The 19,803-nt window shown below is 37.7% G+C and overlaps 1 long non-coding RNA gene across 6 annotated transcripts; it reads right to left on the bottom strand.

Moving 5' to 3' along the window:
• Positions 1-11,928: 11,928 nt before the first annotated feature.
• Positions 11,929-19,311, bottom strand: LOC118800248. 6 transcript variants are annotated; one of them, XR_005006208.1, is made up of 7 exons: positions 19,113-19,311; positions 16,357-16,431; positions 15,816-15,956; positions 15,604-15,710; positions 15,285-15,453; positions 13,584-13,838; positions 11,933-12,038 (listed from the first exon to the last, which is right to left on the bottom strand). It is a non-coding gene; the product is annotated as an uncharacterized LOC118800248 (long non-coding RNA). The 6 variants fall into 6 exon arrangements; XR_005006207.1 differs by having other exon boundaries at positions 13,584-13,834; positions 15,851-15,956; positions 19,113-19,308; XR_005006203.1 differs by having other exon boundaries at positions 15,851-15,956; positions 19,113-19,306.
• Positions 19,312-19,803: the final 492 nt, after the last annotated feature.

Here is a 19,803-nt window from a genome sequence, read left to right as displayed (position 1 = left end):
TGTGATTTTGGAAATAAAAACAGGTAACATTTAGATTTAGCTTTTCTTATCGCAGTGCATTTGTTTCTAAGTTGCCTAAAAGCAAGCCAATGACCAGGATCACCAGACTGTCTGGCCAAGCTTTATTTCTTGCTTTCAACATTGTTGATATTTCAGCTGTGAACCAGGGACCCAACCTATTTTGGGTGATATTTTTAAGTTGTGCTTGCTTATCCACCCCTAGATTAAAGTATTTACGAAAATGGTCAAGAGCTAATTCAACATGCAGGGATTTTAGCAGTATATTGAATATCACTTGCTAGGAAACATTGAAAAAATCCTTACTTGAAGATGTGTGGTTATGTGTGTTAAAATGTTCAAATTTTGTCCTTTTTTATTTTTAATGGCCTTTAGTCTAATAATTTGATCCATTTTCATTAAAATCTTAAAATATTCATGATTGTAATTATGTTAATTCCTTTCATGCTCCTGTAACCATGAAAAGTGCATTTTCTATTAAATTCTACAATTTTTTTTTTATTTGAGATCCAATTTGTGGTCTTTTTACTTTATGGAGTACATCGCATCAGATAAATTATGAATGCATGCGAAATTATACAACATTGGTCAGAGTATTGAGTATTGCAATATTAGTATTTTGTTTACAAAATAGAGTTAGAGGACATTAGAAAAACATTAAACTTCTTAAAGACTATGCCATATCTTACTGAAACAAATATTTTTCCAGATTGGAATGGGGGTATTTCACAAAACAGTACTTCTCATTTAGCCAAATAACTTAAGATCAAAGTTTAGGACTGTCCAATAGGAATGTTCCTCTGCTCTTCTCCAGTTGGACAGACTTAAGTTTGGGATTAAGTAATCTGGCTAAACTGAGATATCGTGCTTTGTAAAATACCCGTGTGCTCCCCTTCCTATGGAGCCCTGATGATGATATCCTGTATAAATAATGCATGGCCACGCCTTATTAACGCTTGGGAATGAGATCCTAATACGTGGCCACGACTTAGTAAGGCGTGGGAATGAGATGATTAAGTCGTGGCCATTCTCATCTCATTGCCACGCCTTACTAAGTCATGGCCATGCATCATTTTTATTTATACAGTATGTCACCAGCGGGGCTCCGTACCTTCCTGCACTGCATAGTTTGGTTTTTCCTACTCTTACACACCTGAGCTATACTGTTAGCTAATAATATCTCCCTTCTTGAGCTAAAAGGTGTGCAAAGCAGGTGAAAGCACAAGAGCATGCAAAGGAGAAGGTCAGCTACAGGGCAAATTGTCAAACCCTGTCCAGTGTACATGTCGCTTTAAAAGGTCATTATCAGGATAGAACATTCATAACCGTGTTCTGTACATCCTATAAAAATAAAAATATTTTTATATAAAACTTATAATATTGCCAGGAGCATAAGATATCCCTATATACTGATGACATACTCCTTTACTTATCAAGTCCATCTTCCTCTATACCTGCCCTAAAGGAGTGCACTGAAAAAATTGGCTATTATTCTGGCTATAAAGTTAACATGACTAAAACTGAGGCTATTGACATTAATGCTAAAATCTCACAACAAATCAAGACTGACAGTGGCTTTAGATGGCAAGGAGAGGGCATTAAATACCTTGGGGTTTTTTATACCCCCCTCAGTAGATAGGCTGTACTACGCTAACTATGATAAGATAATCAGGAACATTAAAAATGATCTAACCTGTTGGCTCTAATTACCTCTGTCTATGTCAGGGTGAATAGAATCTATACGCATGAATATTCCCCCAAAACTATTATATTTATTTCAAATGCTTCCTATCCCAGTTCCAGAATCGACTTTCCATATGTTAGACCGTATAATCTAACGTTTTATATGGCAGGGTAAAAAGCCTAGGATCCAGTTTAAAACACTTCAGCTGTCTAAGTTGAATGGAAGGTTGGCTCTTCCACATTTGAAGCTGTACTTCTGGGCTGCTCAGTTAAAGCCTATTGTGGCCTTTATTACCAATGATACCACAACTCGGTGGTTAGATATTGAACGGTTAAACTGTGAAAAAGCCATAGAGGACTTACTATTTACTAATATACCCTTGTCATCCTGTAGGGTAAGCATCTGGGCAAAGAACACAATTCAAGTTTGGAGAAAAATACAAAAAATATACTGCCAACCACTCTGTCAGCTCTAACCTTGATCAAATCCATGCATAACTTCCCCCACTATATTTAGATTCAGCATTTAAATATTGGTCCAGGCATGGCCTCACCTATATACATCACTTATTTGAATAAAAATACTTAAGTCTGTTGTCCAAATTAGGCAAGAGTTTGACCTCCCTGAAACTTTTTCAGATATCTACAAATTAGGTATTTTAGAGTCACATATGTCCCTGTACATTAAGTATAAGTGGGAAACCAAACTGCATATGGAGATTTCAGCAGAAATTTGGAAAGATATCTGTTCATAATGTCATTTAATTACCTGCTTTAGTAGCAGGAGGGAATTGAAATGGAAGCTTATTACTAGATACTTCAGAACACCATATATAATCAAGAGGATTGGTTCATCTTCAGTGAGCAGTTGCTGGAGGAATTGCGGGGAAACTGATGCAAACTTTGTCCATATTTTTTGGTCAAGTGGAAAACTAAGGAAGTATTGGGAGGATATCTACAATGCTCTAAACTCTGTCTTTGATATTCCAATCCCTAAAGAACCTTTAGTATCACTGTTAGGAGTTGTCTCCCAGGGATTTGATAATAGGTGCCAAATCTACCTTCTCCAAATTTTATTTGTAGCAGCCATTAAAGGTATAACTGTTAATTGGCTGAAAACTACTGTCCCAACATATGAGTCCTGGATTCAGCGTTTATGGGAACTACATAATATGGAAGAAATAACACATAATTTGAGACTACAGAAGCAGAAATTTGTTAAAAGATGGAGTCCAGCAATGTCAATAATGGTTTGAAAATATGGTATAATTGAATTTAAATAGGTAGTAGGCATCAATCCTGATTCCACTACATCTCCTCCCTTCCATCCAGGTTATTGTTTTTTCAAGTCTATTGTAAGTCTTTGACAAGTATATGTGAACACCAGTGTGAATGTACGTCTGTCTGTATGTATACACCTGACTTACTGTGGCCTGACTGCGAAGTTGTGAATCTTTTTCTGATCCATTAATAAATAATAAGTTCCAAAAAAAAAAAAACTTTGTTAAGTGTTAAGTGGGTGCCTTTTAAGGCAGTCCACCCGCCGGAAAATGCACCCCCTCTTTAATCTCGCTACATTATAATTACATCTATGAACCTTATACATGTATCACATATTGGTCCCAAATATGTATTACTAAAATGTATAATGATTGTGTTAACAGAAAGAAAGTTATAGGGGGGTGCTGTTAAAGGCAATCCACCTGCCAGGAAATGCACCCCCTCTAAAATCTGGCTACATTATAATTATGTCCATGATACTTAGACAGGTATCACATATTGGTCCAAAATATGTATCATTAAAAACATTTCATAGTTGTGTCAACAGAAAGAAAGTTATAGGGGGGTGCCTTTTAAAGCAGACCACCTGCAAGGAAATGCAGCCCCTCTAAAATCTGGCTACATTATTATGATGTCCGTGATACTTATACAGGTGTCAAATATCGGTCCCAAATATGCATTACCAAAAATGTTCAATAGTAGTATCAACAAACCTGCTGGGAAATGCACTGCTTCTCAAATCTGGCTAAATATTATTACATCCAGGCTGTTTATACAGGTAATGCATATTGGTTCCAAATATGTTCAAGGGATGTAGATTATCTCCCGTAATCAAATTTGAATATTTTGAATTCTTGCTTAAGAATATTTTTCTCCAATCTATGTCAACAGACATGGCCATGACCGATGGTAAAGCTGATGAAACTGGGTATTTTAGTCATTGTATAACTGGATGAAAGGTGACCTTTTGGGAACCTTCAAGGCTTTGGGCCTGAGACTCCTGCTGATAAGATTACGAGACACCATATCTTTGCTGACTGAATCTCACAAATGACTCTGTTCCATTTTGTTTCTAAGCCTATCTAAGCCTACATTATAATATGTTGTGTAATGATGGATCAGTAATTATATGTGTAGATTGCTTCATTTACATATAATATGAAAAAGCTCTAACTGCCTCGATGAAGTCTGTGTTAGATGGGGAAGACACCTGCGAGGGCTCTCACCCCACCACTTTCTGCTATTTGAATCTAATATTATGCTATAAATGTGGCAGACACATTACAGCATTCATTTGTTCAAATCTCAAATACCTTTGTGAAAAAAAAACACTGGTGGTTTGCAGTCTTTGATGGTATCTGTTAAGATATTTACTAGAATAAGAGATCAACTTCAAAATGCTAATGATACTGTTGGTGCTTCAAAATAAAAAGAAGTAAACATTTAATTTTAGGGAAAGGGGGTATTATCAGACACTTTGCATGTATGTGTTGATTGTATTTTTTTCTAGAAATGAAGGGCAAGTTTCTGGAAAAATATAACAACATATTTATTAAACTGTCTAATATAAAATCAAATATATTAATATTATAAACTGATTATAAACTGAACATTCAAAAAAGACATAAAACACTAGAAGCAAGCAAACTAGAAAATTAAGAAAATAAATAGTAATAAATACAAAAGCAAGTAAACAAATAAATAAAAAAAATGTACATTGTATATATAAGCAAGCAAACTAGAAATTTTCAACAATAAATAGTAGTAAATACAAAAGCAAGTAAATATACTATATATATATATATATATATATATATATATATATATATATATATATTGGATAACAAATTATGCAAAGAAGCAGATTACTGATTACCACAGTCTGTAATTGTAGAATTAGAAAGTGCACCTACATGATAAGTGGACAATAAATGTAGATTCAAGGAAGTGTACCAAATAAAGTGCTGAGTGATTGTATTATACAATTTGACATAAACGTACTTTAACTATTGTAAGTAAGATAATCAGACAAACAAAGCAACAAATAAAATAAATGCCTAATTCTTAAATAAATGTGCAGTTACATAGAGGAACAACCCTATTTGCATGCTGGACACAGGTACTCTTTATCCAGTGGAGTGGTACCATCTCTGGCAAATGTCACAGCATATCTGAAATAAAGGCAGGTCTTACTTCTCAGGAGTGTTCCCATGCAATTGTATGCCATTTTGATATAATGCCCTGTCTAGTGCTTTAGAACTTTATGGATATTGCTATCTATACTACTAATGGTACTGACTCCATATTGCTCATGTTAATTCACCTTTCTAGTTGTAAGTACATGAAAACCCATTAAATGGTTTATGTTGACCCATGAGGGATGTATATTAAGTTAAAACTTGTATTACTCATAAAACACACACTCAAAAAACTCTGAGGTTGATAGCAAATAAAACTGCATAAATAATAATTGCATTATTCAGTTGTCTTATTAATAAGACTCCTGATGATTTGTCAATATATTTGTATATATCTTACAAAATTAAAAATTACCCAGTTTATGTTATCATCCTCCTCCATCCCACAATAATGGCTCAGGTTGCTGAGATCATCTGAAAATAAGGTATTCCGAAATATTCAAACTTGATTTTTGTTTTCAATCAAATGTTCTCAAAGTAATATTTGTAATATTTCATAGCACTAATAAACTAGCTTTATAATGCCTTTCTTTTAATAAACAACAAGCATAGAGTATTGAATATTATGCTATTAAAAACAACCAAACCAGATTCCTGAAGGATAGTCATGGCAATGTCCAGTCTCAGCTGGTTAACTGCCTCCTGAGTGGTCTGGATGTTTATGGCCTCTCCCTTTAGTATGCACTCAGTAAACTGAAGATAATTTTATTAGTAGATCAGCATGAGGCAGGATTACTATATGAAATATAGTAATAAATACAGTTAATAAAAGTTGATAAAATACAGTTTATTACACTGCTAAAATCATCAATACAAGTAATTCAGTTATTTTCTTGATACAACCCCCCATTTCTGAAAAAGTTGGCATGCTGCACAGAATGTAAAAAAAAATAGGATGCGATGATATGTAAATCATGTAAACCATATTTTTAAAGGAAAATATTACAAAGACAACATATCAAATGTTGAAACTGAGAAATTTTTTGGTTTTCCTTTTTGGAAAAATATTTGCCCATTTCGAATTTGATGCCGACAACACGTTCCAAAAAAGGGATGGGGGCACGTTTACTACTGTGTTTCATCACCTCTTCCTTTAATAATGCTCTGTAAGTGTTTGGGAACTGAGGAGACACTGCTGTAGTTTTGGAAGTTTTCCTGTTCTTGTTTGATAAAATTTTAGCTGCTCAACATTTTGGGGTCTCCTTTGTCATATTTTTCATTTCATAATGGGCCAAATGTTTTCAGTGGTGACAGGTCTGGACTGCAGGCAGGTCAGTTTAGCACCCAGACTCTTTTAATACGGAGCCATGCTGTTGTAATACATGCAGAATGTGGTTTGGTATTGTCTTGCTGAAATAATCAAGGCCTTCCCGGCAAAAGATATTGTCTGGATGGCAGCATATGTTGCCAAAACATGTATATATCATTCAGCATTAATGGTGCCTTCACAGATGTGATCCATACCATGTGCACTAATGCACCCCTATACCATCATGAATACTGGCTTTTGAACTGTGCACTGATAACAAGCTGAGTGGTCTTTAGCCTGGAGGACACAGCATCCATGATTTCCAAAAAGAACTTTAAATGTTGATTCATCAGACCACAGGACACTTTCCACTTCCCCATTTTAAATGAGCTCGGGCCCAGAGAAGGTGGCATTCCTGGATCCTGTTTATATTTGGTTTCTTCTTTATGTTTTAGAGTTTTAACTGTTTTCATAGACAGCGGTTTTCAGAAGTGTTTCTGAGCCCATGCAGTGATTTCCACTACAGAATCATGTCTGTTTTTAATGCAGTGCTGCCTGAGGGCCCAAAGATCACGGCCAGCAAATACTGTTTTTTGACCTTGTCCCTTGCATACAGACATTTCTCTTTTAATGATACTATGTAGCTTAGATGATGAAAAGCAAAAGTTCTTTGCTATTTTACATTGAGAAACGTTATTCTTGAATTGTTGCACTATTTAATGGTGCAGTCTTTCACAGAGTGGTGAACCCTCTCCTCATCTTTACTTCTGAAAGACTCAGCCTCTCTGAGATGCTTTTTTATTACAAATCATGTTACTGACCTGTTGTCAATCAACCACCAGGTGTTTTTAGCATTACACAACTTTACCAGCCTTTCGTTGCTCCCATCCCAACTTTTTTGGAATGCGTTGTTGGCATCAAATTCAAAATGGGCATACATTTTTCAAAAAACAAAATTCCTCAGTTTCCACATTTGATATGTTGTCTTTGTACAATTTTCAATGAAATATAGGGTTTAAATGATTTGCACATCATTGCATTTGGTTTTTATTTACATTTTTCACAGCGTCTCAACTTTTTGGGGAATGGGGTTATAACTGCAACATGAATAATTTGCAATAATGTGAAGCACCAATCCTAAAACAACGCTTTGAACAGTATGTTTCAATGTCTGAAAACTGGTAATGATCACATAACACTGACTTAACCACACTGTTAAAACAACTGCTGTAGTCTACTGTATACTCACTTTTACAGCTACGACACCATAGGATGTGCCATCTTGCTGTCGTGCATGAGGGACAGTGCTGCAAGTCCACCTTGAAACATTGCAGCCTTTTTTCCGCATGAATGACCTTCAGTATGAAAATAAAATAAGTCTCTAATTATTTAAAAGTACTTCCTATCTGTCACTGTGGATTCAGTGGTATGGTGACATTTACCTTGTTGTTTCCAAGCACTTCTTCATTTTGGCCTGAGATTCTCCCATTGGGTCCAAAAAAAGGTACTTTTTGTCTTTTGGATACATGACGTGCATTTTAAGGTACAAGAGGTTGTAGGTATGCTTTACATGTATGACTAAAATGTTCAACTCAAGAATGTGTGCTTTTATTTTATCTGCTATGCAGGTACTGGATACTAAACAGACCCGGTTTTAAAAACACAAGAATAACTGGTAAAGTAGGAAGGGTCTGTCAGTCCTGTAGAACAACTTGATATGTGCTCTTATAAGCCCAACACAGAAAAAAAGAACAGATGACAGAACACTAAAACTTATAACCTTGTTTCCTAGGACTGAGCTTTTATTTATTTACTTCTTCTCCTAACATGTCTTTACGGATTTAAGTTATTTTTAAAAGGCATTAAATTGTTACTAATGTGATCTGAATAAGAAAGCCCCAAATAGCCCCTACATTTTTGAGTGAAAGTCTGATAACTCTTACCATTAGCATCCAGTGGTGGTGCTCATGCACAATTCCCACAGTCAACTTATACTCTTTTGAGGGTATCAAACATAATTAAAATTTGGACATAAGAGAAAAAGAGATTCAAATTTGCTTAAGAATCCACTACAAACCTTTAACCTTGACAGTTTCCCCATCCAGATTGCAGACATTGCAAAGGTGTTGATTAGAGCTGCCCGATCTGGATTGTTTTTGTTGTATTCTTTCACCACCACTGTTAAGTAAGCATTTATTACCTGTTAAAGGTTAAAATTTTACAGAATTAAATAATAAGTAGGGATGATGCAGCCTCACTCTGAGAGATACATTGCAAAAACTGCATTTTACTTTTACATGTATAGTTGTCTCTTTTAAGAATACATACCCAACTTATAGCTATACTCAGTGGGTATTTTATCAGGTCTACCAGTCATATAGGTTTACTGATGGTAGCCCAACTGTTGCTACATAATTTATCAACCACCCTCTAACCTATCCATCAATGGAAAGGGGCAACCACAGGACCACCACTGTACAGCAGGTTTCTGGGTGGTGGACCATTCTGTCCACAGCAGTTAGATACTACAGCTCATCTTTTTCCAACCTCTAGCCCTACATCAATCAATCAGTCAATCAAATTTATTTGTATAGCGCTTTTTACAACTGATGTTGTCACAAAGCAGCTTCACAGAAATCCGTTTAGAACAAAGTTTCAACATGAAATGTAAATCCTCCAGGTGAGCAAGCCAGGGGCGACAGTGGCAAGGAAAAACTCCCGCAGAGCTGAGGAAGAAACCTTGGGAGGAACCAAGGCTCACAAGGGGGGAACCATCCTCCTCTGGTCAAACTACGTACAAAATTATTATTCTACTAATATTAATAGTAGTAGTAGTAATAGTTAGGAGGTAGTAATAGTTAGGAGACTTCAGTGTAGAGTGGGCAGCCAGTCCAAGGCAGGTGGCGGTGACTGGGTTGTGGGTAACTGGTCTGAAGCGGGTAGCCGGAGAGCTCTACAAACAATCATCCAGCAGTGTCTGGCCGGACAGGTGGGCAGTCGTTTTCTCGGAAGAAAGGTAGGGAAATGGAGTTAGTTTAGTTCTGTATGGGTGTATGTATAGTAGTATGTAAAACATTTCCAGAGTGTGGCTAATGACTCTGGCAGATCTGACTATAACAGCTTAACTAAAAGGAGCGAACCAAAAGGGCACACAGACACGGGAGCACCCTGAAACAATTTGGCATCCCTCCGCTCCACCGTCCACAAACCTGAGTGTTCGCGTGTGAGCGGCGGGACGACAGCACCAGTCTCAGTTTACTATAATTCCCTGCGTCCATGGACCCCTGGATCTGCTGCCTTTATCCAAGGGGAAACATTAGCTACCAAAAGCTAAACTAAACAAGTGAGTTTTCAGCCTAGATTTGAATATTGCGACTGACTCTGAGTCCCGAACATTTTCTGGAAGATCATTCCAGAGTTTGGGGGCTTTATAAGAAAAGGCTCTTCCCCCAGATGAAACCTTCTGAATTCTGGGAACTATTAAAAAGCCAGCACTCTGTGATCTGAGTAATCGTGGTGGCTCGTAATGGGAAATAAGGTCTTGCAGGTACTCAGGAGCGAGCCCATGTAGGGCTTTATACGTCAATAAAAGAATTTTGTAATCAAAACGGAATTTAACAGGCAGCCAATGGAGTGATGATAGAACTGGACTGATATGATCAAATTTTCTAGTTTTAGTGAGAACCCTGGCTGCAGCATTTTGAACTAACTGAAGTTTACTTAAATTCCTGCTGGTGCATCCTGATAGTAGTGTGTTACAGTAATCTAGCCTTGAGGTAATAAAGACATGTACTAATGTTTCTGCATTGTGCAGCGATAAGGCATTTCTTATTCTGGCGATATTGCGAAGATGTAAAAAAGCTGTCCTAATGATACTGCCTATGTGTTGATCGAATGATAAATCTGGATCGAGTATTACACTAAGATTTTTTGCTGCTGAACCTGGTATAACTGGAAAGTCAGCGAGATTTAAAGTTAAATCTGATAATTTATTTCTTGCCACTTTTGGACCCAGAAGGAGAACCTCTGTTTTGTTACTGTTTAGGAGGAGGAAGTTACGCGACATCCAACCTTTCACATCTTTTACACAGTCCTCTATTTTCTTTAACCTGTATTTGTCATCAGGCTTATAATTGCGTATCGTCTGCGTAACAATGAAAGTTAATGCCATGGCTACTTATAACTGTGCCTAACGGTAACATGTATAATGTAAATAATAATGGTCCTAAAATAGAGCCTTGCGGAATTCCAGATCTTACTTGTGAATAATTGGAACATAAGTAATTTACCTTTACGAACTGATAACGTTCTGTTAAGTAAGATTTGAACCACGATAGGGCTGTCCCTGTGATTCCAACCATGTTTTCTAACCTTTCTAGGAGAATATTGTGGTCTATCGTATCAAAAGCTGCGCTGAGGTCAAGTAGCACTAACAGGGATATGTAGCCTTGATCAGAGGCAAGAAGAAGATCATTTGTTATCTTAACTAGAGCTGTCTCAGTGCTGTGATGTGGCCTGAATCCAGATTGGAATTTCTCAAATATGTAGTTCTTATGTAGATATGAACTAAGTTGTTGGGCTACGGCTTTTTCTAAGATCTTAGATATAAATGGCAGGTTAGATATAGGCCTGTAATTAGACAATATGCTAGCATCAAGGTTTGGTTTCTTGATCAGAGGCTTAATAACTGCTAGTTTAAAAGCTCTGGGTACATGGCCCAGGCTAAGGGACGAGTTTACTATAGTTATGATAACTGGTGGTACTTCTTTGAGTAATTTTGAGGGGATTGCATCAAGTGTGCATGTTGTACAATTTGCAGAGGAGATAATCTTCTCTAGTTCTAGCTGTGGGAGTGGGTAGAAATTTTCAAGCCTTTCTTCTGCAGCTATGTTATGTTTTATATCAGCCATGTCAGATGACAGCCAAGTTGGATTTAATACTGTGGGTTGAATTTGTTGTCTAATATTTTCAATTTTATTATTAAAAAAGTCCATAAAAACTTCACTGGCTACATCTAGACACTTTGTGACCATAGGACCTTTTTGGGTGTTGGACTGTTCTCAACCTAGCAGGGGTACTAAGCTAAAGAAAACCTTGCACCTACACTGTGCCTGGTACATTTACATCAGTACCACACACACCACCATGCCACTACATGGACAGAGTACGGAACGCTGAAAAAATGTCCAGCCACAGATGTACTAAGTTAGGAATTGCAAACCTAGAAAGCGTACTAATATGGTAGGTACAATAAAAAACAGAATAATGAGTGTTGATACAAGTTAGAGGTACCAATTAAACTGGCAAGTCAGTGTAGTTTGGGTCATCCTATTATTTTACAGGTAAATACTGTACTGTAATGAAGCTATTTGTATTACTGAACTAAACACTTCTGTTTAAAGACTCAGTTCATAACAGACAGCACATCTATGTAAATCTATGTATTTGTATCAATGTAGTAAATCTATGAATCTGTTCCCACATTGAAATATGAAGAAATACCTCACTCTCAAGTTCCTGGTTTGCAATGTCCCAGTAAAACAACTTGTATGGGCCAATCTTAGAGAGAATCACATGGGCATTTTTCCTTGCCCAGGCATCATGCAGATCTGTAAAAAAATGACATTTGTACATTACACTGTGGCATTTTTTTGTGTAGTTATATCTCAAGAATTATATCTAATATAGCAAAAATGTCCATTAACAACAGCACAGTAAAACATTTATTCACTTTTAGTTTACTCTAACCTTTAGTTTAGTTTACTCTAATCTACAGAATATAACCTCCAAACAGGATAGTCACTGCATTATATTCTATATATCGTTTAAGTATGAGATACTTGAAAGCGTACATTTTTCTGTTTGAGTTTCTGGTGTTATGGCTCCAGGGGACAATGGTGGTGGGGGTACTAAAGATGCAGGAGTCACTGGTTGTTTGGTGGAGCATGTTAGTGGTGCTGCTAGAGAGCATACTGCTCTTGGGGGTGCCTGACGGGACACTGCTGTTGTTTGTGCTGGAGAGGTAATTGCTGCTGGTGATGCTGGGGGGAAACTGTTGGCTGTGCTGCAGGAGGGGACACTGATGCTGGTGGTGCTGCTGGAGGGGACACTACTGCTGGTGGTGCTGGGGGGGGGGACTGTTGACTGTGCTGCAGGAGGAGACACTGATGCTGGTGGTGCTGCTGGAGGGGACACTGCTGCTGGTGCTGGAGGGGACACTGCTGCTGGTGGTGCTGCGGCTGCAGGAGGGGACACTGCTGCTGGTGCTGCAAGCTTGTGTGGAATACGTGACATCTGCTCTTTGGCAAGCTTTAAATGATCTATGTTTACCTTCAGGAAAACAGCACCATAATTTGTGATAGGTCACCCATTACAGAACTAACTCTGTGTGTTTTCCTCTCTGTGTGTTTTCCTTTCTTTTCCTCGCCGAGTTGAACAGCTGCCCATCCTGTGCGTTCTGATGCTGCTGCCTTTTCTGCCTCGATCGGGTGCCACTGCTCGCCAGCCCTCTGGACCGGGTTACCAACATTGAGCCTCCTGCTGTACAACGCCGTGCAAACCTCACCCTCACAACCTGACCCCACTGATACTACTGCTGTTGCTGCATGAACTATTCAAAATTATTCACTTGAACCAATCAATCATTCAAACTAATTCAAATTAATCAATCACCCATTGACTGTGTTTTTCCTCTTTTTCTTTTGCCGAGTTGAACAGCTGCCCATCCTGCTGCTGCTGATGCTGCCTCTGCTGCCTTGATCGGGTGCCACTGCTCACCGTGCAAACCTCACCCTCACAACCTGACCCCACTGATGCTGCTGCTTCTGCTGCATGAACTGAACTATTCAAATTAATTGTTTCCTTCACGTTTTACCCTGTTTTTTGTACTATAATACTTTATACTAACAATGTTTACTATCCGGTGTCGACCAGAGGAGGATGGGTTCCCCTTCTGAGTCCTGGTTCCTCTCAAGGTTTCTTCCTGTTTCTCTTAGGGAGTTTTTCCTTGCCACTGTCGCCACTGGCTTGCTCATGGGGGCTCGGACCCGGACTTCTTTTTGTAATGCTCATTTCCTTGTAAAGCTACTTTGTGACAACACCTGTTGTAAAAACCGCTATATAAATAAACTTTACTTACTTACTTACTTACTTACTAATGGATCTGCACTCTTGCCCTGTATCTCAGTAATCACAAAGGGCCCAGTGAAGTTTCCAGTTTGCCACCCTTCCTCTACTGTTTTCTTAGGTCTCCAACTTTGAAGTCAGACTTGGGAGCTCCAGACCTCTGCTGTGTGGAGTCCTGCACCTTTTCAGTATTTTCTTTGACTATGTTTTTTTATGTCATCCAGCCGTTTAATGTCCTCTGACACTGCCTTTTCGCCAATGACAGCCTCAGCACTACTGTCTACCTGTAAGCAAAATAGGCGAATGTTTAAACATACATAACATTACTTGTGTTGTTATTCAGAAACATTTAATAATAAAGACAATTTAGTTGGCTTACACAGTTGAGAATTACATAAGATAATGTACAATAAAAGTCAAGTATTTACAATTACCATTCAGTGCCTGCTTCAGCTAATCAATCCTTCATTAAATTAAATCAGTTGAGTTGCTTGTATAACTTATACATGCAATGGCTGGAGAGCACAGAGAAGTAAGGAACCAACCCTCTGGTTTTCTAAAATTGTCCTTCTAAAGAGAGAGCCATACTTTTTTAAAAAACAAAAAATTTGTTTTTAACTGTATATTACGTTGTGGATTTACAGGCCAATTCCAGAACGTTGGTACAGTAGGTAAAATGCAAACAAAAACAGAACACCTTATCAACCTTATCATTGTTTTTTGTAAATTTACATTCTTTCTGAAATTGATGCCTGCAAAACACTTCAGAAAAGTTGGGACAGGGTCAGTTGAGGACCAGGATTGTTGTTAAATGTTCAAAAAAAACATCTTAAACATCTTAATCGTGTATGGGTGTAAAAGGACCATCCAGGAAAGCCTTTTCCTTTATGAGCAAGAATGGGTTGACCACTTTGCCAAAAAATACATCAGCAAAAAAATCCAACAGTTTAAAATAACAGTTCTGCAAGGATTTTAGATATTTAACCCTCTACAGAGCATAATATCATCAAAAGGTTCAGATCAACCCCTCAGTCCTTACTGCATTCTAGACCTGTCTCCCACTGAAAACATGTCTTATTACATGTCTTATTAAGCTCATACAACACAGACCCTGTATAGCTACACAGCTGAAAACTTGTATAAGAGAAGAATAGCTAAAAATTACACTTTCAAAACGGGATCGATTTGTGTCTTCAGTCCCCAAATATTTATGAAGGAAAGATGATATAACACAGTGGTAAACATGTTCCTTTTTGATGATCCTGTGCCTACATGTTCTTCACTGGCAAAACTGGCACACAACGTGGTCGTCAGCTGTTGTAGCCCATTTGAGACAAAGTCTAATAAGTGATGCATTCTGAGATGACATTCTGCATACCAGCATTGAATCTGGACATGATGTGCCTGATTGCGGCTTGTCCCTTTTTTCTCTTTGAACCATTCATGCAAAACCCTCCCTCAAAGCGTGTTGTGTCTAAAAAGCCTAGGACAACGCAGCTTGGAAAATGCTTAAATCACCTACCATCACATTCCTGTAAAAACAACGGCTCATGCTAGAAACACTGTTGTACCTAGTACCTAGTATACCACACACCACAGTCACTTTTTAGAATCCAAAATGTGTGTTAAGGTGTGGTGTATAGTTAATAAATGGCCAGTTCTTTGTACATTGAAGCATGCACTGATTGCACTCAAATACTGGAACATGTACTTTAAACATATACACCAACCTGGTAGTGCTCAGGGACTTCTGATGGGTAGCGAGCCTCCCTTCCGAACATAAGGTAGTAAGGTGAGAATTTTGTCGTAATTTGCTTTTTGGTGCACAGTCCAAACATCACTGCATCAAGATACTCATCCCAAGTGTCCGTCCTCTTTCCCACCAGTTTGCTCAGGGCGCTGAAAACAAACCACTTAACTTACTTATAACTACTTACTTGTAATTAGCATTTCCTGAACAAGTATATTATCAAAATAAAATTTATGTTGATACTATGAATTATGTCTAAATGCACTTATGTAGGAACAAAAAGGCTGCTTTCTCCTAACCTCTGAATTGTCCCATTCATCCTCTCCACCAAGCCATTTGTTTGAGGATGATATGGAGAGCACAGATTTCTTTTTATGCCCAACTTCTCACACACTCTCTTGTTGATCTTTTAATAATAAAGCACACAATATAAACAAAACAATTTATACAGACTGCAATATGTGTCTAATTAACATATTTTGCTTCTTAATACTATTTAAACATGACATACAACATTTTATATTTGGAAAGTCAGTCCAAAGTTACCGCATTGACAAACTCCCGGCCCTGGTCAGTGAGGATCCTCTTTGGTGCTTCAAACTGGTAGAAGAATTTGACGATGCACTTTGTCACCTCATCTGCACACTTGGACCTAAATGGATAGGTTTGTGGCCATTTAGTGAGGTAGTCAACCAGTACACAAATGTACTGATACCCTCTCTTGGTTGAGACCAGTTTACCAATTAAGTCCATACCAATCAGCTCAAAAGGCTGTGCTGCCTTGAAAGACAGATTGAAGAATATCACTACAAGCAGTCTATGAATTTCATTGCTGGGTGTAATTAGACACTTTAATGTAATTATGGTGAACATGTGGCTGTTAATTTTCAGATATCATGTTAGCCGTTCATTCTGACAATAACTCAAGTTCAACAAGATTAAAGAGCATAGTTTAGAGCAGTTCTCAACTTCAGTCCTACAGACCCCCTGCCTTGCAGAGTTTCAACAGTTCCTTGCACCCAAAGTACATGATCTGAACAAACCACATTTACCTTAATGGTAGTATATTCCACCACTTGTTTTATTATGCTCTGGCTGGCCTGGCCAAACACCAAACACTCTGACACCTGTACAACACATTTGTATACATTTTATAAAAACATACTGTAACATCACTTTACAACTTACTTACATTTTTACAATATACAGTCCTGTGCAAAAGTTATTCAGTTTTCAGTGTCAGGAAAAGGCAGTAAACATATTTAACAGAAACAATTTAAATAATTTAAAACATGCTTTAAATACAAAATATGCCTATTTTTTTCTATATATTCACATCATGTTTACTAATACATTAATTTGAATGACAATTAATTAATCATTTTGTACCTTTAATTCGATGTATTCATATGAAAAAAATCCAATTGCACTTTAAGAGAGTTTTATGAATGTATTAATTTTTTCCCCATTAGAAATGCTACATAATTCATACAACCCTGTTTCCAAAATAGTTGGGATGCTGTGCAAAATGTAAAAAAAAACAGAATGTAAGGATGTGCAAATCATTTAAACCCTATAATTAATTGAAAATAGTGCAAAGACAACATATCAAATATTCAATCTGAGAAATTTTATTGTTTTTTTGGAAAAAAATATACCCATTTTGAATTTGATGCCAACAACGTGTTTCAAAAAAGGGGAACAAAGCAGAAAATGAATATTGAATGGCCAAGATCTTTGGGCCCTCAGACAGCACTGCATTAAAAACAGACATGATTCTGTAGTGGAAATCACTGCTTGTGCTCAGGAACACTTCTGAAAACCACTGCCTTTGAACACAGTTCATCACTGCATCCACAAATGCAAGTTAAAACTTTAAAACACAAAGAAGAAACCGTATATAAACAGGACCCAGACACGTCGCCTTCTCTGGGCCCGAACTCATTCAAAATGAACTGTGGTGAAGTGCAAAAGTGTGCTGTGGTCCGGCAAATAAAAAGAAATCATGGATGCCGCGTCCTCCTGGGCTAACAAGGAGAGGGTATGTTATCCGCACACAGTTTAAAAGCCAGCATCTGTGATGGCATGGGTGACACACACATCTGTGAAGGCACCATTAATGCTGAATGATATATGCAGGTTTTGAAGCAACATATGCTGCCATCCAGATGACGTCTTTTTCAGGGAAGGCCTTGATTATTTCAGTAAGACAATGCCAAGCCACATTCTGCATGTATTACAACAGCATGTCTCTGTAGTAAAAAAGTACAGCTGCTAAAGTGGCCTGCCTCCAGATCTGTCACACAGTGAAAACATTTGGCAACAACAAAACTCAATAATTTCTCAGTTTCAACATTTGATATGTTGTCTTTTTACTATTTTTACTTAAATATGGGGTTTAAACGATTTGCACATCATTGCATTAAAAGTTTATTTACATTTTGCACAGCATCTCAACTTTTTGGAAATGGGGTTGTAGAACAGCCCATACACTTATATTTCTGGACATGTTTAAGTGAAGCGTGATGAAAGCTGATTAATCAAAAAAACAAACGTCTCTGATCTGCAGAACTAGCCAACAATATCACTGAGTGGAGACAGACTCCTAGACTGTTGTGAGGTTTACTCTCCCATTTGTCAATGTCTGCTGACATTCCATTTACTCGCCTTCTACAATATACTTGGGAGCTTTACAGCGGATTTCGCATTTTTCTGATTTTGACACACAAGAATGATATTCCCCCTTTGTTTTATAGTAGTTAGTTGATAGTTGAAAATAGTCTGGTACAGGTCAGGATCCATGCGAAGATGGTTAGATCGTTCCACAACAAGTCTCGGCGACCTAGCGAAAACAATCTAAGACCCTCCCTCGCCTCAGAAAACGACGTGCAATTACCAAAGATGTAGCCAGTTTTTATTAAACGCACTAAACAAAACTTTCTTTTCCTTTCTTTCCCTGAAAGTAAGGCTACTGCGCAAGCAAAAGGATGACGATGGTGTTGTAGATAGTTTTGAGAAAAAACGTAGCCTACTACAGGATGATGCTGTAGGTCCTCAAAGGGATATTGTTTTAGATTATGACACGATAGGCAGTAAGAAACTGCCCTAGTAGCTAAAAGGTGTAAGAGGGTATAAAATGTCAGGCCTCTTAAATGGGTGAATGCATAAATAAATTTGGTAACACTTTCAAACGCAAATTTGTACGTTTCATTTAGGTTGTCATAGCCTCTTATATCTGTAATTTAAAAGATTTGTTTATCTTAGTAAATACACAACGTAAATAAATCAACGTTTGCTCTACGACCTGAGAGCTCTTCTTTCCATACCTCATTCTCTTCAAACGTCCACATCCAGTGATTTATTACGTCTTCCACTTTTCCGTTTATAGCATCAAACTATTCAGCTGTCTTTATTTGTTTTAGCTGTTCAGCTTCTCGCTTCTACAGTGAAGTTAGGAAACCCTTTTGATTTTGTTTCTAGTCTGAAGCAATGGTGAAAGTATACATAACACATTTCAACACATCTTCAATTATAGATTTGTATTTATTTTATATACATTCTAAGCTATTTACTTTTTATAGTGTTACAGATTCCAAGCAGGTCATGTTCCATTTGTTGTCAACTGTTATACATTGCATCAGAACATTATTTATTTTTCTTTATTTTACAGTGTACACTTGGGACTACTTCTTATAATGAGATAATAATTGTATACTTTTTTTGACATATTTTTGCTGACTGAGTAATCAACAAACATAATTACAAAATCTAGAGAGAAAATGTTAACAAGATTTTGCAAATCACATACCTTTGAAACGCATATCATGCTTCACAGAATTGTCTCACTGCGCAATCTGAACATTTTCCACCTGTATGGCATAGTCTAAAGCACTGTACATATTGGTGAGGACAATTAAATGTTCTTGTGAGACTGTGCATTTCCTTGGTCGAGGTGAAAATGAAGTTAATTATTTACTACCCTATATTGTTTAAATAGCACACAGACAGTCAGCAGAATTCCTCCGCTTGCAAATCAATTGACGTAGCGTGCGCGCTCCCGAGAGGGGGTGCATCTCGCGGCAGGTGTGCCGAATTCGGCACAACACCGGCACTCTGGCCCCTGTTCTGCTGTGTGTACCGGCGCATAAGCCGCTGTCCCGTACTTCCGGTATTAGTGTGACGGAACAAAAAAGGACGGCACAGCAACATCTCGGCTACAACTTCTAATGGACGTTAGCGTGCAACTGCAGGATTTTTAAGGCGGGACGGAAATTTGCATAAGCCGACTTCAGGCTTGAGAGATGAGCGCAACTGTGTAAATTTGGCAACAGTATTATCCACTCTGCCGCTGGCTGACACAACAGGCAGCTCTACTGAGTTAATTATGTTTGCTTCAATCCTTCAGTTTGTTATCAGCGCGCCAGTGTTTGAATTTTAAGATCCAGTTGCGTTAAAAGATTAACAGGTTTTCTTCCCGTCCAAAGCCGAAAACAGATGTT

This window comes from Colossoma macropomum, unplaced genomic scaffold (assembly GCF_904425465.1).
Source record: "Colossoma macropomum unplaced genomic scaffold, Colossoma_macropomum, whole genome shotgun sequence".
Taxonomy (NCBI): domain Eukaryota; kingdom Metazoa; phylum Chordata; class Actinopteri; order Characiformes; family Serrasalmidae; genus Colossoma; species Colossoma macropomum.
The sequence above is the reverse complement of the archived record's forward strand: the minus strand, read 5'-3'. Positions and strand labels throughout refer to the sequence as shown.